Consider the following 26,418-nt stretch of genomic DNA (forward strand, 5'->3'; position numbering starts at 1 on the left):
CGCATCAAACCGTTCATCATTTGGAGGTGTATAAAGAAGGTTACGACCATTTTACTGGGCATGTGTCATTAGCGCAGTCTTAGCGCGACCGGGCATATTGCGAAGTTTTCTGCCTCGTGAGCGCGGCCTTAGCATGGGCGCGCTAGTAGAAGACCCGTATATACACCTAAGGATGGGAAAGGAGACGATTTAAGTCATTTTTCAAGACTAGGGCATCCTCTCCATCACCCATCCGGTCAAGGCTTCAATTACATATCTAAGGTGAGTTTTTAAGTGTGTTTTCATGGTGATTTCACCTCTCAATCACTAGTTAGAACATGATTTTGATTAGATTTCATAGGATTTCTTCAAAATCTCAAGAGCACCCCAAAGTTGTCTTTCAAGATTTGGTCTACAAGAGGTAATCTTTTACCCTTAGACTTACATATATGGAGTTATTATGGAATTATGAGTATAAATCAAGTATTGTAACTCATGGGATGGTGATTGGAATCCATAGGTGCCTAACCTAGGTTGTGTTGGTGTAGAGATTGTGAGATGGGTTATTGAGGTATGATTCTTGGGTGTAATAGTATTATGTATACATGCATGTAAAAATTAGGTTTGTGGGAAGATTGTTGAACATAAATAAGTAAAGATTGGGTTGGGGAAATGAAAGAAATCCTGTTAAAGAGATTTCAAATCAAGATGCTCAACTAGTGTTTGATAAAATTCTCAAATGAGCTAGAATTATGAATATCTTCCTAATTTGTGTTCAATTTTGTTATGTCCCAAAATAAATTGAAGTTGCTAGAATTTTCGGAATATCGTAGTAATTAAAGGAAAGCTCAGGAAAGGTATGTAGGCTAAACTTTCTCTCTCGGAAGTGAATTCCATATTGTTTCGTAAGTTTAAGTGTGGTTTTTTTACCAAAATGGTATGGTCTTCAGTCACATTTTAAATGGAAGTTAGTATAGTTATTGGGTAAGAAGAACTCGATCTGCTTAATTCTCCTAACTGCTCTTATGTGTACAAAATGTCTTGATTGAATATGTCTTGTTGTTGATAGCCTATAAAGATGCTCGAAAAATGAAATAAGTAAATTGGGAATGTGTTAAAGATTATGTAATAGGCCTCGACCCGACAATTATGAACTAACTTCAAAGATAGAATTTCCTAAGAGCTCTTGTGGTGAATTCACGCCCATAAGTGGCTATTTATCACTATTGCTTTTATTTATAAGTATATCCGGTGTGATTCGAGATCTTACATATCTATGTGTTTAAACTGTGCAACGTCATTTCTGGGAAGGTGTATTGCAAGATAAAATGGTGTATTGTTGTTAATGATTTCAATGTGAGTTTTTATTGCTTGTTGGTGTGCCCCATACCTTTGGGAAGAATCCTTTATGTTTAAAGTTCCATTGCTAATAAACTTGAGGTGTATGGTTTCGAAAATACTCTATATGCCCATGATTTATGTTTTCTCTCATGTGTACTTGACATCTTGACTTGCATAGCTTGTTGTTAAAATTGATATCAATGTGAAACATGTGAAATATGAAATACGGCCACTATGCCAGGAATAAATAATCTTGTGAATGGCCAAATGAGCCAAGGAAATACTGTTGTTATTGGTGACTTGAAATACTAATTGGAATCTATAAAATGTGAAAGATATTGAGGTAAGCATAATTATATTCATGCTATATTTGAATCCTTCTATTTATACTACAATTGTGTACAATATCCAATCAAATCAAAAAAATATTTTTGGGAGTATCATTAGCAAAACCGAGGAAGGGTGGGTCATAAGGCTCATACTTGAAACTACACGTGCCGGTGTAGGGGTGGATTGTAGTTATTCCCTTTAATTGGGATGAACTTGGTAATATTTGTGAATTGGTAATGCCAACCCATACGGCATATGGGGGAAGGCAGCCTAGCCGATCGGGCCGTGATCGGACGCCATATCGCACACATGGTGGTATTGTGCTGGGAATCAAAAACTGGAAATTTAAAACTAGAAATTGTGATTGTGGTACATGTCTCCAAAGGGATGACCTAGCCGATTGGGCCATGATCGGACTCCGTGCTAACAAATATGGTGGTATAACTCATATCGGTGCTAATGATCTCCCAACCAAAAAAATTATATATATTATTTTATTTTATTTTTGTAAACTAGAAGACTTACATGTTGCGTATTGGAAGCTTGTATGTTGTTGACTCGACTTTTTGTTTCCTGTTTCTTTGTTTGTATGGTTATTTTTTTCTGGAAGATGACTTTTAGCCTTACATACTAGTGCTATTCGACGGCGCTAACATCCCTTTTGCAGGGGGCGCTGTATCGTTTAATGATACAGGCGGTTCCACAGCAGGCGGCATCATCCAGTGATAGCGGTATCCTCTTCCCAGCAGTCTTGGTGAGCCCCACTCCACTCTGGGGTCATTTCACGTATCTTTTGTTCATTTTCCCATCACGTTTTGAGGTATAGCCGGAGCCTTGTTTCTGGCGTTTCCCTATTACTCGTCTATTGTATTTAGAGGCTCCGTAGACTGTTTGTGGGTGGTGGTTGATGTTGGAAGTACAAACTAGAAATGTTAGTACTTGATAAGCATGTTTCTCATTAAACTTGTAAACTTGTAATATTTTTGAAAACTTTAAACGAAGCCATTAATGGAAATGAAATGAAAGTTTCTAATGGAAGATTGCTTAATGTTTTGATAAAGTGGGTTAACATTCCCTCTTTATTCATTAACTAGTTTGGGTAGAATAAAATCTAATAGGCTTGCTCAGTCGGGTTTACTCGGTTAAGCGTCGGTCGCGTTCCACGGTTTTTGGGGTGTGAAAGAGATCGTGCCACATTCCACTCAACCCATCTCAAGCACACTTGAGTCTGATGATAAAGACTTGCTCATCAGGAATCTGGCTGAAGAACTTAAGAAATTGACCAGCAGGATCCAGGGTGTCGGAGGAAGTAAGGGGATTGAAGGGTTGAACTATGAAGATCTCTGCATACAACCCGATGTTGAACTGCCCGAGGGGTACAAACCTCCAAAGTTCGAAATGTTTGATGGTACAAGAGATCCAAGGGTCCATCTGAAAACGTACTATGACAAGCTAGATGGAGTAGGGAAAGACGATAGAATCCGCATGAAGCTTTTCATGAGAAGCTTGAAAGGAGATGCTTTGTCTTGGTACATCAGCCAGGATCCAAAGAAATAGTCAAACTGGGTAAGCATGGCGTCCGACTTTATGGACAGGTTCAGGTTCAACACGGAGAATGCGCCCGATGTGTTCTACATTCAGAATCTAAAGAAGAAGCCTACATAAACGTTTTGCGAGTATGCTACTCGTTGGAGGTCCGAAGCTACTAAGGTCAGACCTGCCTTAGAAGAGGAACAGATGAACAAATTCTTTGTCCGGGCTTAGGACCCGCAGTATTATGAAACGCTGATGATGATTGAGAGCCACAAATTTTTCGACATTATCAAGCTGGGAGAAAGGATCGAAGAAGGCATCTAAAGTGGTATAGTTACAAACTTTGAAGCCTTGCAAGCTACCAATAAGGCCTTACAGTCTGGTGGTACGTCCAATAAAAGGGACGTAAGTGCCATAATGGTTGCACAGAGAACCAAATCCCCTATCAAATACCAAACCTATCCAATGCCTCCACTCACATATCATCCTACTCCGAACTACCAAGCACCCTCACCCTCTTACCAAACTCCACCACCTACTTATCAATCACCTCCACCTCCCACATATCAACCTACTTCACCCAGATATTCGCAACCCACACATGTTTACCAAGCCTACAATGCTCAACCATCCCACCATCAATTAACTCCTACATGCCAAAATATCCCTAGAACTCGACCAAAGTTTGACCGCAGGCTTCCTAAACAGTATACAGCCATTGCTGAACCCATTGACCAGTTGTACGAGAGGCTTAAAGTTGTTGGTTATGTCACCCCTATCCCTGCTATAACCCCCGATAACCCTTCTCAGTGGGTTAATCTAAACAAATCCTGTGCATACCATTCTGGCATAAAAGGACACACCATCGACGAATGTCACTCCCTAAAAGACAAGATCTAGGCTCTGATTGACAACAAAATTATTGTGGCAAAGGAACCTGCTCCAAATGTCCGCAATAACCCTTTCCCAAACCATAAGTGTGTAGACGTTCACATGATTGAAAAAGAGGATGATTGGGACCCTAAGGGATCGATCGGTTTGATCACAGAAGGCGACGATCCAAAGGAGCCAATAGTCACCCTTAATCCGATTGTAGTCTAGATTCAGCCTTATGGGGACGCCGAGGTAAATATGTCCATGCCACTTAAGTTTGAAGCACCATCCTCTGCAAAGACGCCATCGCCGATTGAGGTCAAATTTATGTCACCAACAAATGCACCTACTCCATTCGAAGTTGTAGTTTTACCACCCAAGGAACATGCTCCGTTCGGAATGAAGATAGACACACCAATCCCAGTAGCAATGTCAGCCGTGATGCCATTCCACACAAAGTCTATACCATGGGACTATACAGCTGAGGCAAGGAAGAAAGGCAAGGTTAGGTTCGAGGAAACTGTTGTCGCACAGGTTATGACAAGAACCGGTAGGGTCTATACCCCGAAACACCTAGATGAGTCAAGAAAGCAGGCCTCCAATCGGTCGCCCATCATTGAGACGGGTCCAGACGATCATTGGAGAAAGATACAAGTCAAGGAATACTCGGTCATCGACCAGCTGAACAAAACACTGGCGCAAATTTCCATACTTGCTTTGCTACAATATTCTGAGGCACACAAAAATGCTCTGTTAAAGGTACTAAGTGAGGTATATGTACCAAGCAACATCACTGGAGGAGATATGGCAAACATGGTAGGGTAGGTATTGGAAAGTCACAAGAATACTTTTTATGAAGATGAGCTGCCACTAGAAGGGTTGAGTCACAACAAGGCGTTGCACATCACCGTGCAATGCGAAGATTATTTTATCACCAAAGTCCTGATTGATGGAGGGTCTAGCCTTAACATTTGTCCGTTATTAACTCTTAGGACATTGGGAAAGGGGCTGCATGAGATCAAGGACGGGGCCATCAACGTGAAAGCTTTCGACGGTTCCCAAAGGTCCACCATTGGTGAAATCAGCCTGTGTTTGCAAATGGGCCCTACTTGGTTCAATGTTGATTTTCAAGTAATAGACGTGCCAGCATCTTACAATTTGTTGTTGGGACGACCGTGGATTCATGCCGATGGGGCCGTAGCATCATCACTGCATCAGGCGATGAAATTTGAGTGGAACCACCAATAGGTGATCATTCACGGCGATGGTAGCAATCCCATATACAGTCGCTAGACCATCCCAGCAATCGAAGGCAGAAGAAAGATAGACGGGGAGACCTATCACCACATCAAGCGAGTTAACGCCGTCGACAAGGAAAAATGATGGGACAATAAAATTAAAATCATATTGAACTGGAGCGGATACGAAGCTAACAAGGGACTTGGCAAGAACCTCCAAGGAATCACTAAGCCTATCAAACTAAAGAAACTTGGCACCACCTTCGGTCTGGGATATGAGTACACTTGGGAGGAATTCAACAACTGGTCGCCACCAGGGCACGGTCCTTACTATCCGCTGGATCAGCCAATACCACATTTGAAACAGACTTTCTAGCCAGCCAATATTATCTATGGATCAGAAGAAGAGGAAGCACTTGCAGCAGTAAGGAATTTGTTCCTGGAAGACAATGATAGGGATTGTTGTGTTGTTTTCGAGGAGGAGGGGGAGGAAGGTCCTTCCATTCAGGCAGTGAGCAGAGGAGCATGCCTCAATAATTAGACCATCAGAACCACCAGAGCCCGGAAAGCCTCGGGGTAGCAAGGCTGAACAAGCATCATGCACTATCTTTCATTTTACTAGTTGACTTTCCTTTCGCATTTTAAAATTTCTCAATAAGATCTTCAATGTTCACAATAGTTATGGAATTTTTCAAAGCATTTCAATTTTCCCTATAAATCTTACTCTTATTATTCTCTCTCATTACTTTGCTTATACATCATTACTATTACTTATCTTGATGAACCAATGACTATGACATGCAACGAGACAATGCAACAAACAGACACAGATTTAGAGGAAGATGAAATTCCGGAAGAGATTGTTAAGGAAGTTGAGAATTTTGAGAACAAACCTAAGTCCAACCTATACAAGACAGAGATTGTTAACCTGGGATATGAAAAGAACGTCAAAGAAACGAGAATCAGTGTCCACTTATCGCCATCAGAAAAGAAGGAATACATAGAATTTCTAAGGGAATATGAAGACATATTCGCTTGGTCGTATGATGACATGACTGATCTGAGTGCGTCTATTGTGGCACACAAACTACCAACTGATCCGACATGTCCGCCGGTAAAGCAACAAATCAGAAAGTTCAAGCCTGATATGAGCTTGAAAATCAAAGAAGAAGTCACTAAGCAGGTCAAAGCCAATGTTCTCAAGGTAATATAATATCTGATGTGGTTAGCCAACATCGTGCCAGTACCGAAGAAGGACAGAAATGCCAGAGTCTGTGTCGACTACCGGGATCTCAACCGAGCCAGTCCAAAAGGCGACTTCCCCTTGCCAAACATACACATCCTGATCGACAATTGCGCCAGGAATGAGTTACAGTCATTTGTAGATTGTTTTGTGGGGTATCATCAGATCTGGATGGATGAAGAAGATGCTGAGAAAACGGCTTTCATTACGCCGTGGGGGATGTACTGTTACAAGATGATGCCGTTTGGATTAAAAAATGCTGGGGCCACCTACATAAGGGCCATGACTACCATTTTCCATGATATGATACACAAGGAGATCGAAGTATATGTAGAAGATGTTATAATCAAGTCCAAGAAAGCCACTGATCACATGGAAGATTTGAGGAAGTTCTTCAATAAACTGAGAAGATACAACCTAAAACTCAATCCCGCAAAAAATGCATTTGGGGTTCCTGCTGGAAAACTACTTGGGTTCATTGTAAGTCGCCGAGGAATAGAACCGGATCCATCAAAGGTCAAAGTTATTGAAGAGTTGCCACTGCCAAAGAACAAGAAGGACCTGATGAGTTTCTTGGGGAGACTTAACTATATCATCCGGTTCATAGCACAATCCACAATTATTTGTGAGCCAATATTTAAGATGTTGAAGAAGGAGGCCACTACCAAATGTAATGATGACTGCCAAAAGTCCTTCAACAAAATCAAGGAGTACCTGTCAACACCACCAGTCTTGGTCCCACCCGAGCCAGGTAGACCTCTATTACTCTACCTCGCAGTATTGGATGGAGCATTTGGTTGTGTTCTGGGGCAACATGATGAAACAGGGAGGATGGAACATGCCTTCTATTAACTCATTAAGAAGTTCACCTCATACGAGGTCTGGTATTCTCTGTTAAAGCCCACTTGTTGTGCTCTGACTTGGGTAGCTCAGAAGTTGAGTCATTACTTCTATGCCTATACTACATATCTCATATCAAGGATGGATCCTTTGAAGTACATCTTCTAGAAGCCCATGCCCACTGGAAAGCTAGCCAAGTGGCAAATCCTGTTGAGTGAATTTGACATTGTCTACGTAACTCAGAAAGCGATCAAAGCACAGGCACTAGCATATCACTTTGCTAAAAATACCGTGGACGGAGAGTACGAACCCCTAAAAACATACTTTCCTGACAAAGAGGTATTATTCATAGGAGAAGATATTGCAGAATCCTATGACGGTTGGAGAATGTTTTTCGATGGAGCAGAAAATTTCAAAGGAGTCAGCATAGGAGCAGTCCTAGTATCAGAAATTGGTCAGCACTATCCGGTGTCTGCCAAACTCAGGTTTCTTTGCACCAACAATATGGTCGAGTACGAAGCCTGCATCTTAAGGCTCAAGATGGCCATTGACATGAATATTCAAGAATTGCTAGTAATTGGGGATTCAGACTTGCTTATACATCAGGTCCGAGAAGAATGTGCGACCAAGAACTCCAAAATACTCTCTTATCTGCACTATGTACAGGAGTTGAGAAAGAGGTTCACAAAGACAGAATTCCAGCATGTTCCTAGAGTCCAGAATGAATTTGCCGATGCACTGGCTACCCTATCATCCATGATACAACACCCAGACAAGAACTTTATTGATCCTATTCCGGTAAAGATCCATGATCATCCAGCTTATTGTGTTCATGTTGAGGAAGAAGCAGACATAAAACCTTGGTTTCATGAAATCAAGGAATATTTGATGAAAGGAGAATACCCAGAACTTGCAAAACCTACTCAGAAATGCACACTTCGGAGGTTGTCTAACAATTTCTTTCACAGTGGAGGAATCCAATATAGGAGGACTCCTGATTTGGGATTACTAAGGTGTGTCGATGCAAAGGAAGCCATCTAAACTACTAGAAGAAATCCATGATGGGACCTGTAGCCCACATATGAACGGTTTGTCTTAGCAAAGAAGGTACTCCGTACTGGTTACTTTTGGATGACTATAGAGACGGACTGCATCCAGTATTTCCGGAAATGCCACCGTTGTTAGATATATGCATACATGATAAAGGTACCTCCAAGAGAGCTTACTGCGACAAGCTCACCATGGCCGTTCGCTGCATGTGGAATGGATGTTATTGGACCAATCGAGCCTGCCGCCTCCAATGGGCACAGGTTTATCCTAGTAGCAATTAACTATTTCACCAAATGGGTCGAAGCAACATCTTACAAAGCAATGACTAAGAAAGTTGTGGCAGACTTCGTCCACGACCGTATCGTTTGTCGGTTCAGGATTCCGGAATCAATCATCACTGATAATGGTTCCAATCTCAACAGTGACCCGATGAAAGCCATGTTTGAAACCTTCAAGATCAAATATAAGAATTTTACAGCCTACAGACCTTAGATGAACGGAGCAGTAGAACCCCCTCAATAAGAATATCAAGAAGATACTAAGGAAAATGATAGAGAAGCATCAGTAGTGGCACGAGAAGCTATCATTTGCTTTATTGGTATACCACACCACAATCCGCACATCAACCGGGGCAACCCCCTATATGCTAGTTTATGGTACATAAACCGTCATTCCCGCCGAGGTGGAAATTCCCTCATTAAGAATCATACAGGAAGCAAAGCTAGACGATGCAGAATGGGTAAAGAATCATTACGAGCATCTAGCTCTTATAGATGGAAAGAGAATGGATGCAGTTTGCCACAGTCAGCTTTATCAAAATAGGATGTCCAGAGCCTTCAACAAAAGAGTAAAGCCAAGATAGTTCACACCGGGGCAGCTAGTGTTAAAGAAAATTTTCCCGCATCAAGATGAAGGCAAAGTGAAATTCTCTACCAACTGGCAGGGTTCGTACATGGTTCACCAGGTTCTAATAGGAGGATCCCTCATACTTGCGGAAATGGACGGAAAAGTCTGACCAAAGCCGTTCAATTCAGATGTAGTCAAGCGTTACTATGTGTAATCTTTATGCTTTCCTTTGTGTTATAATTTGAACTACGCCTAGCCTGATTCCCGTTTAAGAAGGGATATGTAGGCAACCCTATAGGTTCAGTCATAATTCAGCAAAACTTTCATTTCCCCGCAATTGAAAACTGGGGCAGAATTTTGAGGAGGACCCTCAAAATTCCGAAGGTAATTTTAGCCGATCATCGCTAGCAGCAGTCAGAAGTAGCAATCTAGTAAACTAGGGTAGAATTTTGAGGAGGACCCTCAAAATTCCATAACAAGGAAGGTTGCAATGTCTTGGACCATGTCACAGTCGTCGGTTCATCTAAAAGTTGTTCTTGATTATACACTTATGTCATATTTTTTACAAAATCATGCATGTTTATTTCTGAAATCGCTTTGTTTAGCAACGGTACCCCGATAATACGAACAGTATCACTAGATCCAAGCCGAGCAGGTCAAGCAGAGCCAACAGGGATATGAATTAACCTTCCCCCTTACAAAACTTACGATTCTTCTTTGGATGCAGGCAGTTGAGTTGCAAAATCATGAAATATACTATACGCTCACGAGATTCACATTGCTCAGAAATACGACTCTTAGAACCGTTGCACTTACTCACAGCTGCTATCCGCACGCAGTGTCCCTGACAGATACAGTATCCCCAGCAGTCGCAATATCACGATCCGCTATCAGCTAAGAAAATTCTATTATGATTTTCCTTTACTTCCTGTATAAGGCTACCATTCTGCCTTCCGAGACTAAGCTTTGTCTCCATCTGCATTTCTGCATTGCATAATTCTACCATTTTGCCTTCCGAGGTTAAGCTCTACCTCCATCTGCATTTCTGCATTGCATAAGGCTACTATTCTGCCTTCCGAGGTTAAGCTCTATTTCCATATGCATTTCTGCATTGCATAAGGCTACCATTCTTCCTAGACTAAGCTCTGTCTCCATCTGCATTTCTGCATTGCATAAGGCTACCATTCTGCCTTCCGTGGTTAAACTCTACCTCCATCTGCATTTCTGCATTGCATAAGGCTACCATTCTACCTTCCGAGGTTAAGTTCTACCTCCATCTACATTTCTGCATTGCATAAGGCTACTATTCTGCCTTCTGAGGTTAAGCTCTACCTCCATCTGCATTTCTGTATTGCATAAGGCTACCATTTTGCCTTCCGAGGTTAAGCTCTACCTCCATCTGCATGGCTGAAAGATCGCCACATCCACATTTGCATGGTTGAAAGATCGCCATCTTTACATTTGTATTGGCTGAAAGATCACCACCTTATTTACATCTGCATTGGCTGAAAGATCGTCACTTCTACATTTGCATGGCTGAAAGGTCGCCACCTTATTTACATTTACATTGGCTGAAAGATCGCCACCTCTATATTTGCATGGCTGAAAGATCGCCACCTCTACATTTGCATAGCTGAAAGATCGCCACCTCTACATTTTAATCTCATGGGCTAAAAGATCACAACCTGTTGCATTTCATGGGCTGAAAGATCACCAAATTGTCCAAAGGCATCATTGTTCGGAGGCACCATTTTCATAGCCCGAGAACACCATGCCACGACCTGAGGACCCCCCTCCCTTTCCTTTTTAATCTCTTGCATATCATTATTCAAAGGCATCATGGTTCGGAGGCATCATTCTCATAGCCCGAGAGCATCATTTCATGGCCTGCAAATCCTTTATTATACGCTTCATGGGACACCATGGTCTGAGGACATCATCCTAACCGTCCGAGGACAAACATTCATGGTCCGACGGGAATTTGCATCATGTGTTAATTTTACGTACAATATATTCTTGTATTGTTTATTTGTAGGTAAACCGGCGAGCAACGGACATCTTAGCAGTAACGATCCCGCTCCAGTTCCCGTATCCCTATCAGATTTCAGCCATCCACCCCAACCTAAATATTGCGTCTGTTCTTGAAAGTCTCTATAAGGCCTACTCTGCCGAGGGATCCTGAACTACATATGGCCTGATTCCTGTAAAACCAGGGATATGTAGGCAGCTCAAAAACTAGAGTACGGCCTAAGTGTCCTCGAACCCTTTCGTTTGGTTAAAATTGGCCATCATATCTTTACCCGACAACTATTTCATCCTTTTCGGGTAAAGAGGGGCAGCTGTTGATACCCAATATTTCCTATATATTTTTAATATGCAAAATACTTTCAAAAAAACATTATTAAGCATATATAAGTATGTCTCAAGGTTTTAATATTTTTTCTCTTAATTTTAAGGATTTTTAAATCAATTTATTGCCTTACTTTAGCAAGAAAAACCCAATAATTTTTTCCAAAATTATCATTTTGGTGATTCATCTTTTGGATTCTCATATTTGCATTAAATATAGCTAACATAATTTTTGCATATTTTTATAAATTTATTTAGTATTTTTAAAGCTAAATTGCGTGTAATTGCGATATTAGCCTTTTTAAGATTTAATGGTGTTTATATATATAAAAATTAACTTCAGTATTTTAATTGAATAATTATGTATTATTAATCATTTTAGTACTTTTCCTTTTTTCTTGGAAATCATTTTACCATTTTTTATAAAATAAATAAGGAAAAAATGGTTATTTAAATGATAGCCCATTTGTATTTCAATTTTGGCCATATTTGAACCCCTAATCAAACCCAATCTCAAACACAATTACCCAGCCCAAATCCTAAATCTACACGACCCACAACCCATTTGAATAACCCGCTCGGATCCCCATATAATCCAGGTCGTTGATCAAAATGATCAACGGCCACCATTCACCCTTCCTAAATTAAACCAAACGACTCCCCCCCAAATCCCTCTTATTTCCCTTACTCAGTTGACTCTCTCTCTATCTCTAGTTCTCTCTAGAACCTTCCTCTTCCCCCTCCTCTCCGATGACTCTCATCCATCTTCTCCGGCCATCTCCTGGCCTGAATCTATGGTGGTCTCACCACCTACCAACCTTCCATGGTGCATACACGCTCGTTTGCTGAGCTTTCATGGCCTGACCATGAAGAAGCTTTGTCCAGGCCTCGTTGATTCAAGTTTTATGGCCATCTCCGGCCTTGCTCCGGCAAGCTATGTCTGTTTCAAGCTTGGCTTTGATTCCTCCTTCTTTGATCCAGGCCTTTCTCACCATTTGGGTTCCTCTAAAACCCTAGCTTTTGAGGTTTTTCCGATCTCTTTAGATCTGTTCCAGATCCATGTTTTCCCTAAGTTTTTAAACGATTTCTTGATATTTCTTTCAAAGCCTATGTTTTCAAAACACTTTATTTTTTTTCGACCTAGGGTTTCTGAGTTATTTAGAGGTTTCTCTGTGTTCTCTGCGAGTTTCTTATTGAGTTTCTTCCACTGTGTTCTTAATTAGTTTCTTCTACCATGTTTCTTTATATGTTTCTTATACTGTGTTTTGATTAGTCTTCTACTACTATGTTTCTTATTAGTTTTTCTACTATGTTTATTTGAGCTTTTCTACTGTGATTTGCATGTTACTCTTTTACTATGTTTCTCATGAGTTTCCATTACTAAAAAAGCATGTCGAAGGCCCCAATTCACTTCTGAAATCTTTGAACTTGTTTTCGACTAGTATCTTCTTCTTGATTACTTGTCCTCTCATCTCGGCACTCGATTGATAGTAAAACCCTAGAATTTGGGGTTCCTCTGAGTTGGAGAACATTGGCTATGTGATATGTTTGTTCTTCATCTTTAAAATCGTCTGAAACCCTAACTATTTCGAGTTTCTGAATTTGTTTCTCAACTGAGTCTCAAAATCTTTGTTTCAACCTCTGTTTCTTTAAGCAATTCTGATTTTCCACTAAATTCTTCTAAGGTCTTTTACGCTGGAAATTTTGTATGCTATTTGATACTACTTCTTTTCTACATTGCTAATCTATGTGACTACCATGCTCCTGTAGTATATTGTCTACTGATTTTGCAATGACACGTCATTTTCTTACAGCTTAGCATGTTTGTATGCTCTTTATATGTGCTGAACTTCCCTCTAAAAGGGATTTCAAATTTGTGATTAGTTCAGACTTCCTTTTGTATAGGTTTGATTGATTTCTTTCCTTATTTGCTGATTTCAATGTGACTCGACTTAAGTTAAAACTTTTCTCAGCTTTCCCTCTCTCAGAATTCTTTTCTGCACTGGCACTCCCTCTTAATCTTTAAGTTCGCCCCCCTCTTGTGAGCCTTGCCTTGGGACCTTGAGTTCCCTCTGAACTTGGACACTTAAGGGCTGGCCCTTGCACACTACATTTGTCCTAATCTGATAATACATTTGGGTGTGAGCATTGCCCGGAGTCCTTTTAAGGCTCTTAGGGAACTTTGACACACTCGAATGGGAGAAAGGCTTTGGATCTTGATCTTATGGAGTTGGTTTACCTTATAGTTCAGACATGAAGTCTGAATCAGGCTCTCCTTTGGTTGTACTTTTATTTTTTTCTGATGTGTTTTACTTTATTCTGGGCTGTAATAATTTTGTAATAAACATTTGGGGTTGGTTAGTGAAAGGGCGGGTATTTCTAAATTCTGCACTCTCACATAGATGCCATGCCTATAAGGATTTCTGAATTCTGCACTCTCACATAGATGCCACGTCTATAGGTTTTCGAATTCTGCACATTCAAATGCATATAGAAAGCATGCCTATATGGGATTCTGAATGTCCATTTTCACATAGAAATCATGATCATAGGATTACTACATTCATATAGATATTATGCTCACAGGTTTTAAACAAATGCTACATCTAGATATCATGCTCATAGGTTTTTTTGCCAGTTAGATACCATGTTTATAGGTTAAAACCAGTCTTATGCATTTAGATATCATGTCTATAAGGCTTCTGCATTTTTTACCATGTCTACAAAAGGCATAAAATCAACTACGCGTAGAAAGCATGTCTATAGGAATTCCTAATCGAATCTGAATCGCTTCATTCACGTATAGAGCTAAAACCAGTAATAATAAGTACCATTAGTTGCAAAACTTATAACCTTAGTTAAAACTTGCCTTTTCTTTTTAACTATAATATTCAGTTTATTTTTTAGACCTTGTTATTTCATTGCTTTCTGAATTCAGTAGATGCCATGCCCATAATATCTTTGACCAACACTTAGGCAAGCCTTAGGGTAAAGTTATAAACTGAATCGGTTCTATTAACTACAACTAGCAGGCATGCCTGATTTAGGCTTCTTATCTGAATTACGTAATAAATCAGTGTGCCTCATCCTTTAAGTCCTCTCATATTAGTATTTAATCAGGCCCTAAACATTATGTGTAAGTCATGCTAATTATGTGCTTCTTTGTTTAAAGGAGGTGTATCTGAGCCCTTTTTGCTTGTTATGTGCTTTCCCCCAATTCGCTATACATGTTTTGTATGTCGCCTTAAAATTTTGCCTTTGAAACTAAAAATAAGCCTAATACTCCCCCCTCCCTTTTAGGAATTGTAGTCCCAAGTACCTACGGGGCTGATAGGATTAGGGCGGGCAATAGCATGCAATAAGTAAATGAGACCGATCTGCACTTTAATACCTTAATGGGCTGGGAAGGGTAGATATGGATATGATTACCACGCGATAACATCACGTGTAGCCCCTTATTGAGGAGTGATTACCGGACCTTGTGGAGGGTGATCCATATTATTAATAAACCTAGGACCCCCTTTCCCTTTGCTTCTTTGTTTTCTTCTAAAGATTTCAAACTATGTCTTTAAGGAAAATCAGCTTTCTTTTAGTTCTTTCCAACTTTGTTTATTTGTCAACCATTATGTGAAAATCCCCTCTTATCTGAAGTTTCATTTGCTTACATGTCATTTGCACCTAAATTCACAACAATAGTCTGGCCGGGAACCACACCAGTGGATTCTACGGGGTGCATAACACCTTCCCCTTGGAATAATTTCAAGCCCTTACCCAATCTCTGGTTACTCAAATCAAACCTTCTTGGTGTCCTAATGCACCTTAATCATGAGGTGTCAACTCTTCAAATGCAATCCCAAATTCCCAAAAGGGGATGAGTTGTCCTCCCAAATGTCATAAACCCGATTTCGCGAGAAAAAGTGGGCGCGACACCACTTCCCCCTGAGTTCTTGCCACTTTCTTCAAATTTTTCTTGTACAACCCGACAAATAGCAAGTATAGACAAATCAACAGTGGGTGAATGATCAACCACTCCTTTCCCTTTTCCCCTCTCGTCACCATATTCACCATCTCTCTCTTTTTCCTTTTCAGATTCTTTTTATATCCATTCCTTCTTAACTCAGGTAATTCCACATCCATATTAGCCCCAACCAAAACAAATCTATTTTCTAAATTCTCAGTCAAAGCAGAACTTACCATAGAAGGGGATTCTTGAGCCTTCTCAAAGTCAGAAGACCTAGGTCCTTCCCCCTCACTAGTAGATTTGTATGACTCAGAATCAGAGTTAGAATCATAGTCTTGAGCCTGACTTATCTTTAATTTCTCATTCAATTTTTTTGAGAGAGCACCAGATGCCACCGTTTTGCGAGCAAGCATTTTTACTCTTCTTAGCCTGGGTTTGGGAGTCGTGCGAGGTGGAGGAGGGGTAGATGAATCAGAGGGAGTGGGCTGTGGAGGAGTTCCAGGGTTGTCTTGTGGGTTTGTCATTATAGTTGATTTCTTGAGATAATTGGTAAGTTAGAACTTTGGAGAAAAAAGCAATTGAGAGCGAAGAAGGTTTTGACGGTTTTGAATTATGAGGGTGGAAGAAAGTAATGATGAGTATTTTAAGGGAAAGACTCATTTAATGGATAATGGTAGCTTTAGCGGTCAATTAGAGGTCTAATAAACCTAAAATTGCAGGTTGAACGAACGGTTAGCTTCCCTAGATTTTAGGCAATTTTGCGGTTAGAATTCTAATGAGGACGGAACTGGTTCAAAAACAAAAGGATAGGATTTTCTATGGAGTTGAACAATTGTAGGACTCTACTCATAATTTAAATATTTATATTTCTAATTGTGTGGAGTATAGAAAACATACCTTGGCATTCAGATGAACCAATACTGATGAACTAGGTTCTTCATTTAGAATTCTCTTGACCATGCCTCAATTTATCACAATAGAGAAAATTTTGTAAGAGATCAGTGAGTCATATTAACACATGTCACAGGAGTATACTATTTACAGTATGAAGCTGAGTAAAAATTAATCTAGATATTTACACAAGTTCAGATTTCCTAGCCAATTTTTTTTCATTCATTTTTTTTCATTGTGCATTCTGAGCTGGTCCTATTAGGTGATCTTAATCATCCCTAATTCCAACTGTTCCTTTCAAAGTTTCTCTACTTAGTGCTTTAGTCAAGATGTCAGCAATTTGTTTATCAGTAGCACAGAATTCTATGGTGATCAATCCTTTCTCATAGTTATCTCTTAAGAAGTGATGTCTAACATCTATGTGCTTAGTCCTTTTATGATGAACAAGGTTCTTTGTCATACTTATAGCACTAGTGTTATCACAGAAGATAGGAATGCAACCAACTTCAATGCCAAAATCTATCAGCTGCTGTTTGATCCACAACAATTGAGCACAACAAGAGGCAGCAACAACATATTCAGCCTCAGCAGTGGATAAGGCCACTGAATTATGCTTTTTAGTGGCCCATGATACAAGACATGAACCAAGAAAATGAGCCATACCTAAGGTTCTCTTCCTATCCACAAGGAAACCTACATAGTCAGCATCAGCATACCCTACTAGACTAAAATTACTACTTTTAGAGTACTACAAACACATATCAGTAGTGCCTTTCAAATATCTCAGTATCTTCTTGACAGCAGTCAAGTGAGATTCCTTAGGATTTGCCTGAAAACGAGCACAAAGCCCTACACTGAAAACTATGTCAGGTCTGCTAGTAGTAAGATACAAAAGTGAACCAATCATACCCCTATACAACTTCTGATCAACAGATGAACCAGGTTCATCTATGTCTAATTTAGTAGTTGTTGCAGTGAGAGTGTCTATTTCCTTTGATTCATCCATTTTAAACTTTTTAATCAACTCTTTTGCATATTTCTACTGATGGATCATGATTCCATTTGGATTTTGTTTGATCTATAAGCCTAAGAAAAAGTTAAGCTCACCAATCATACTCATTTCAAACTCACTCCCCATTAATTTGGCAAAATCCTTACATAGTTTGTCAGTGGTTGCCCCAAAAGTTATGTCATCAACATATATTTGTACCACAAGAAAATCCTTACCTTTTTTCCCTCGGGAATAGAGTAATGTCAATTTTACCTCTTTTGTAGCCATGTTCAAGCAGGAATTTGGATAGTCGTTCATACCATGCTCTAGGAGCCTGCTTGAGTCCATAGAGGGCCTTGTCTAATTTGTACACATGATCCGGACACTCCTTGCTCTCAAACCTCGGAGGTTGTTTAAAAAATACTTCTTCTTTTAGGTAGCCATTCAGGAAGGCACTTTTGACATCCATCTGGTGAAGAGTGAGTTCCATATGTGCTGCAAAGGCTATAAGGAGTCTTATTGCCTCCAGTCTTGCAACTGGAGCAAAGGTCTCATCATAATCTATACCCTCCTCTTGGCAATAACCTTGGACCACCAGCCTTGCCTTATTTTTTGTAACTGTTCCATCATCATCAAGCTTGTTTCTGAAGACCCATTTAGTGCCAATTACTAATCTGTTCTTGGTCTTGGAACTAGATGCCAAACTTGACTTCTCTCAAACTGATTGGGTTCATCTTGCATTGCATTTACCCAATCTGCATCCTACAAAGCCTCAACAACATTTTTAGGTTCAATAAGAGATAGGAAAGCATCAAAAGCACATAGATTCTTTAATTGTGATATAGTTTAAACTCCAGAGGTTGGATTAGTGATTATGTTTTCAATGGGATGAGAACTTTGATACTTGTGAGGTTTCACAACCAACTGATTTCTACTTGATGTTTCTCCCATGTTCTATTGTTGAGGAACTGGGTCATGAACAGGTTCCTTTATGAGATTGGTTTCAGTTCCTCTTTGTTCAGTTCCCCCTATCAGGTTGCCCTAGATGGAAGAACATGTTCCATCACATGTTCCTTCTTTTGGTGCAAATTTAGCTTTAGTTGAGACTTCACTCAAATCTTTTACCAGCCCAATAACTTTATCTTCATGTTCATTTCTCTCAGAAAGAATGTTAGTTTCATAAAAAAACTACGTGTACACTTTCTTCTACACACAAAGTTCTTTTATTGAACATTTTATAGGCTTTCCTATGTTAAGAATATCCCGAGAATACTCCCTCATTACTTCTGGGATCAAACTTACCTAGGGAGTCCTTTCTATTATTGTGCAAAAATCACTTGCATCCAAATGCCCTAAGATGGGATATATTTGGTTTTCTCCCTTTAAGTAGCTCATAGGGAGTCTTCTCTACAAGAGGTCTAGTCATGCATCTATTAATGATGTAACATGCAGTATTTACAGCCTCTGCCCAGAAGTTATGGGGCAGTTTACTAGATAGAAGCATTGTCCTAGTCATATCTTCAAGAGTCTTATTCTTTCTTTCAACTATTCCATTTTGTTGAGGAGTCCTAGGGGTAGAAAAATTATGATCTATACCATGCTCATCACAAATTCAGTTCCGTGATCAGTCCTGATTGATGCAAGCTGATTACCTAATTGTTTATGAGTTTTTCTAACAAAGGTAGTAAACATGTCAAATGTTTCATCCTTAGATGTTAAGAATAGTACCCAGGTAAACCTAGAGTAATCATCAACAAGTACCATCACATATTTTTTACCTACTCTGCTCAAAGTTCTCATTGGACCACAGAGATCCATATGAACCAGTTCCATCGTCCTGGTTGTGCTTACCATTTTCTTGCTTTTAAAGGATGATCTTACCTGCTTCCTCCTGCACAGGCCCCACAAACTTTGTCTTCCTTGGACATGATGTTAGGTAACTCTATCACCAGGTCCTTAGAGACTAATTTGTTGAGTTGATTCAGACTTGCATGACCAAGTCTTTTGTGCCACAAGAGGGGATCATTGTCCAACACACTCAGGCAAGTGAGTTTATTTTCTGAAAGAGTGGACAAATCTATAATGTAAATATTGTTAACTCTTTTTCCCTGCAAAAAAAAATCTTATCAGTGGTAAGATTAATTACAAAGCATTTGGTAGAGGTAAATTATACAAGGTTACTTCTGTCACACAGTTGTGATACACTGATTAGGCTATATTTCAAGTCATCTATCAAGTAGACATTCTCAATGGAATGTGAGTCTGTCTTACCTACCTTTCCAACCCCAATAATCTTACATTTCTTCCCATTTCTAAAGGACACATTACCTCCTTTTAAGTCCTCAAGTTAAAGGAACTAGTTCTTGCTTTCAGTCATATGTTTTGAGCAGCCACTATCCATGTAACATATTTGGCTACTTCCCTTCACTTGGACCTGCAAAAAGAAATCAGAGGTTAGTCTTAGGAACCCAAACTAGTTTGGGTCCCTTTGTATAGGCAAAAGGGTAAATTAAATTCCTTTTGGCCTACCCAGGCAGCCTATTTTTCTCTTGAACAAAAGTTTTGTTCTTTTGACTGGCCTTTTCTTTTGCATTACATTCATTTTTGTAATGACCAGTGTTGCCACAGTGTGCAGATTTTGTTTTAAGGAAGAGTGATGTACTTCCTTTTGGGGTCCCACTTAGGTGCTTGGGGTCCTATAGCCAAGTCCTCTTTTGTTGTTACTATGATGTACTTGTAGCCAAGAGAGTGTATCAGAAGCCTTATTCCATTTGCAAGTTCTGTCTAGTTCATGCTTTACCTTCCCTAGGTATTCTTTTAAGAATCTTATCTGCTCATCTTTCTTATACAACTCATCCTTCATCTTTCCTAGATTTTCTTCTAAGGTGAGATGTGTGTGATCAGCTTTCTTCTTACCTGTTCCCTAGGTATTCCCTAGGTATTCTTCTAAGACACTGGTGTTAAGTTCAAGAACTTGGTTCTTCATATATTCTAGATTCTAGATTCTTGCACTTGGCTTTTAAGATCACACACTCCCTAGAAAACTATTTCTTCTCATTGTTAATTATTTCAGACTCATCGATGAAGTCTAGCAATAGTTTAGATAGCCTTTCTTTAGACAGAAATTTAATCTTGTCTTTGAGATGAATCACACTTACCTCTTGTTCATCATCTGATTCTTCGATGTCCACAAGTGCTTGTTCATCTCCAGTTTCATCTTCTGAAACCTCATCTTATGTTTCTCCCCAAGCAGTAACCACAGCCTTTGTTGATCCTTTGTTCCTTTTGGGTTGAACCAGTTCCTTCTTCTTGTTCCTTCGTTCAGCCCTTTCCTTCTTCCATTCAATTTTCCACTAAGGACAGTTCTTGATCATGTGATCAGTCTTGCCACATATTTAGCAACCCTCGTTGGTCTGTTTCTCGGGAGTCCTTGGTTTGTTGAAGGTTGTACCTCTTGAAAAACCATTTCCTCTCATTAGGTACTTTTTAAAATCCCTTGTGATCATGGCCATTTCATCATCCTCTAGATCTGCACTTTCAGCTATTCTGAGAGCCAGACTTCTTTCCTTCTTGGGTGCATCCATTTTCATGGTTTGCCTTCTCAGTTCATAGGCAATGAGATTTCCAATCAGTTCATCCAACTTGAGAGTAGCAATGTTCATTGATTCCTGAATAGTAGTGATTTTGCTTTCCCAAGTTACTTGTAAGACCTTTGTCAAGATTTTCTCAACCTTGTCTTCTTCAAGGATAATTCTCCCAATAGATTTAAGTTCATTTTTTAGTGTTGTGAACCTTGTGTACATCTCCTGGATCGTTTCTCCTTCCTTCATAGTGAAATTCTCAAATTGAGAATATAGCAGTGTTCCTCTTGATCTCTTTACTTGAGGAGTTCCTTCATGAGCCACTTGTAAAGTGTCCCATATCTCCTTAGTAGTGGTACAACTTTGAATCATGTTGTACTCGTCTGGACCCAGTCCATACACAAGCCATTTCTTGGCCTTTGCATTCTTTTCCCATTTCTTCATGTCTTCAGGAGTGCAGTCAGCTCTTGTCTTTGGCACGTCCACTCCTTCAACATTCTTCTTTGTAGTAGCCAGGGGACCATCAGTGACTATGTCACAGAGTTCATAGTCTTTTCCTATGATGTGGTCTCTTATCCTGTTCTTCCACCAATAATAGTACTGACCATTAAAGAGTGGGGGCCTAGCAGTGGATTGCCCTTCCCAGTTTCCAGGTGGTGCACTCATCTTGATCTTTTCCTAAGGTGTTAACCTCTTCAAGGATAACCCGCTCTAATACCAATTGATGTTTTATACTTCAATACCACACAAGGGGAAGGGGGTGATTTCTGTGGTACCCAATTTTCACTTAACTGAATTATAGAAGGACATGGTTCTTCTATGTGTTCCAACTACTACTGTTTGCGGAATATTAAATAAAGAAAATAAAGAACACAGAGATTTTTACGTGAAAAACACCTGGCTCAAAATGTGAAAAAACCACGACCTACTACTCAGTAGGATTTTCCCAAACTTCCACTAAAATCACTAAGCCAAAAACTGCATTTACAAAAACTCTTTTGTAAACTTAGGATTAACTCTAATCTTGTTGTGGCACGCAGTCTCAACTATTGCAACAACTTCAAGTTAACTCTAACTCGAAGACTCTAGGTACCTAATACAATTGCTTCTATAAAAGCTGAAAGGTACAATGTAAAATCACCTACTACAATTGAACTAGAATAAAAGATAGACACTTAGAACTGGTTCTTCTATCTTGTTCAAGTAGCTTCAGGATTGCATGCTTGAATCACACATAAATTGCTTGCAAAATCGCCTTGCTCTTTTTCTCTCAATTTAAGTTTAACTTCTGCTTATGTGCATTACTTGTAAAGAGAACAACACTAATATTTAATGGGTTAGTAATTGGAGATTGACTGGGATTCAGATGCTACTCTTCTATCGTAGAAGAGTTCTAGTTGATCTCATACTCTAACACTATCCTCTTCCTAAACTACGTTATATTTGGGTAATGAGTCTTTCTCTCCTTATCCAATAGGCAACCTTTTCGATATATTACTTCTGATAAGTTAGATTTATCTCCTTCACATGCATCTCACATGTTTGGGTTGATCATGATTGCGCTTCACAAAATGGACCTGGTCCAAGTCTGAGTTCTTTTGTCAGTCTTCAAAACTTCACCTCTACATGGCCAACATGAAGTAGCCAAATAACAAATAAAGCTTGATTGGAGATAGAAAAATAGGGAATTATACCATAAATAACTCTAATTGAATTTCAAATAAGGCAAGAGGTAGGTTTAACAGTCAATTAGGGTTAGAACCTTTAAATCCAGAAGCAGTATCACAAGTAAGGCAACACAGGTAATCAGAGATCAGTCAACGGGTCAATCAACCCATAGATAGACAAGAGATGTCAATTAAGAATTAGGGATTAAAGAAAACAATCAAAGATCAGTAAATTAGTTTAGTAAACAAAGGAAACCCTAGATAATTAGGATAATCAATCAATTATTCAAATAATAATGGACAAGATGTTGAAATCAAACAATAAATAGTCAAAAAATCGAACCAGAAACATAACCATGCAAGAAAGGGTTGAACACAAACATAAGACATTTTAGAAAAATCTTTTGCGAAAACAGAGTGGAAACCCTGGATTTTAAAAGGATACTTAGGGTTGATTAGTAGCCGGAAGATTAGGGGATCTTTAAAGAAATAGCCATGGAAACAGAAAGCACCTCAAACATACAGAGATTCTAATAGCAAAAATCAGAGAAATCAAAAGCCTAAAGTATCATTGTTCTAAAAATCGGTTAGTAGTAAAGGAATAAGATAAACTTAAAGAAAAATCAAGGAAACTTGAAAACATTTTTAGTATGCGAGATTACAATAGCAGATAATAAAGAACCCAAAATATAAAGTAATATAGTGCTAAAATCGGTTAATCAGTAGGGAAACAAGAGAACATTAAAGAAAAAATTGGTGACGTACTTCGAATCTCTCCATATCCACAAAGATCTGGAAGGATCCGTGTTTAAAATTAGGGTTTTGAATAAAGAATGAAAGGGTAAAGGGAAATTCAGTCTCAAACAAGAGATTTGGACCGTAAAAGCATCAGAATAGTAACACTTACAACCATAGACGGACACTCAGATAGTCTTGAACTAGATCTGGTTAGATCTCTTCGAGATTTTCTAGGAAATCATAAGAACGATCAACCAGGACACGTAGAAGATCAGGAAGAGTCTCAAACACCCATGGAAACCTACAGATCGAGTGAGGATCGGATGGATTAGGGCTGGTTTTGGGTGGCGGCGGCTAGGGTTAGGTCTAGGTCGCACAGAGTGTTTGAGAGAAGAGGGAACGAAGGGAGGCAGAGGTGAGCAAATGAGCTAGGCTAGAGGGTCATTTGGAATTAAAAAGGAATGTTTGATCGTGGACCAGTGATCTAAGAGATCAAAGGCCACGATTTAATGGCGTTATTGGGTCGGGTAGGTTTAGTTAGGTTAGGGTCAAATAAAATTTGGGCCTGGGTGTGTTTGGGCTAATTGAATTGGGATTGGAATTGGGCTGTGTAATTGGCTAGGTCCTAATAAAAGGGGCTATTTTTTAAATACACATTTAATCGTTAAAACAATTTTTTTAAAAATTGTAAAAAATGATTTTCATGCCTAGAAATGCTTTAAAATAATTACTTAATATTTTAAAAATATAAAAGGCTATTTTCTGGTGAAATAATGTAATAATACATGCATAGTCTATAATTGCAAAGTAATTGCAATTATAACCTAAAAATACAAATATGGCTATTTGTGCAATAATTGAAACTTAATACAAATGCAAATAATAAAATTAAGCCACAAACTTATTATAAAACTATTTGTGATGCAATCAGTGATTATTTTATAAATAAAATGCTGGGATAACTTGATTAAAATATTTTAAAAATGCAGAAATTTTATGAGAAATACTAATTGATGCCAATGCATATGATTGGATATCAACAGCTGCCTCTCTTTACCCGGGAAAGATGAAAGAGTTTTCGGGTCGAGAAATGATGGCCAATTTTGATCGAATGGGATGTTTTAGAAAAAAAATAGACGCCAAAATTTGGTCTTTGAGCTGCCTACATATCCCTGGTTTTACAGGAATCAGGTCGTGTGTAGTTCCGGACCCAATGACGAGCGGAAGCCGATGGAGTTGTTATAAGAATGACAGACAGTTCCCACAAAGGTTCTTTTGTGAAGGGTAATGTCTGATGGATTATGATTGCGAATCTAGAATGTATCGGATGTATTATAGGGAAGATAGCTGGATATCACGGGGTAGGATGGGTAACTGATGAGAATCGGTTATGAATGGCAAAGTGAAAAATGGTACGAGAAGAAACCAGGGCAAAGGTTGCTCCTATTTGAAAAATTGTTACCTCCGGGATCACCTGCAAACTCAAAATACGATTAATGCAAGTACATAGATTACTGCGAGAATTTAAACGTGATGAAAGTTCCCTTTGGACCATGAAAGATTGCCTTTGGACGGTGCGGATGATGTCCTTAGACTATGATGTCCTGGGCCATGAATTGTGAGATAGGAGATTCGCAGGCCATGAAATGATGTTCTCGGGCCATGAGGATGGTGCCTCTAAACCATGACGCCTTTGAATAATGATATGTAAATTTGGGAGATCATTAGGCCATGGCATGGTGTCTTCTGTCTATGAGGATGATGCCTTTAGACAATAACGCCTTTGGACAAGTTGGCCATATTTTAGCCCATGAGATATAATAATATAATGCTAAAATAAACAAGACAAGGCATAGTCTTGTGAGGTTGAGGGTAGAGCTTAGCCCGAAAGGGGAGCAAATAGATAGTGCCGGAATAGAACAACATTTATGCAAGGAGGGAATGCTTAGTCCCATGAGAAGGCAATGCTTAGCCTTATGCAAATATGGAGGCAGTGCTTAGCCTCTTGCAGATGGAGACATGGCTTATTCTCATGCAGAGAGAAGGCAGTGCTTAGCCTTATGCAGGTAGGGAGGCAGGGCTTAGCCTCACGTACAATTCGGGATAGGGCATAGTCCAATGCAAACGGAAGGCAATGCTTAACTTTATGCAAATATGGAGGCAGGGATTAGCCTCATGCGGATGGAGACAAGGCTTAGTCTCATGCAAGATGTGAGACAGAGCATAGTCTCATGCAAGATGCGGCACAGGGCTTAATCCCATATAGGTGGAAGGCAGAGCTTAGCCTTATGCAAATATGGAGGCAGGGCTTAGCCTAATCTGAGACAGAGCTTAGTCTCATGCAGGATGGGGGACAAGGCTTAGTCCCATGCAAAGGGAAGGAAATGCTTAGCTTTATTCAAATATGGAGGCAGGTCTTAGCCTCATGCAAGATGTGAGATGGAGCTTAGTCTCATGCAAGATGCGGGACAAGGCATAGTCCCATGCAAGTGGAAGGCAGAGCTTAGCCTTATGCAAATGTGGAGGCAGGGCTTAGCCTCATGCAAAATTTGAGACAGGGCTTAGTCTCATGCAAAGAGAAGGCAGTGCTTAGCCTTATCCAAACATGGAGGCAGGGCTTAGTCTCATGCAAAAATATAGACAGAGCTTAGTCTCATGCAAAGAGAAGGTAGTGCTTAGCCTTACGCAGCGAACATATAGCAAATAAGAGTAGGGTATTTCTTAGCTGGAGATATATTTGCGTTTGGCAGCTTGATTGATGGTGACTTTGATATGTGTATGTTTGCGAATACTTCTGTTATATTCACCATGCCTACATCCAAAGGAAAATTATGAGTTTTGTAAAGGGAGGATGGTTCGTGCCACTGTATGCTGGCTTTGCTCCGCTCTGCTCTAGAGGCCTTATTTGAGTTGGCCTGGGTAGCACCTGGCTATTACAGAAATAGAGTTTTTGAAAATATGCAATTA

The sequence above is a fragment of the Nicotiana tabacum genome, chromosome 11 (genome assembly GCF_000715075.1).
Source record: "Nicotiana tabacum cultivar K326 chromosome 11, ASM71507v2, whole genome shotgun sequence".
Lineage (NCBI taxonomy): Eukaryota > Viridiplantae > Streptophyta > Magnoliopsida > Solanales > Solanaceae > Nicotiana > Nicotiana tabacum.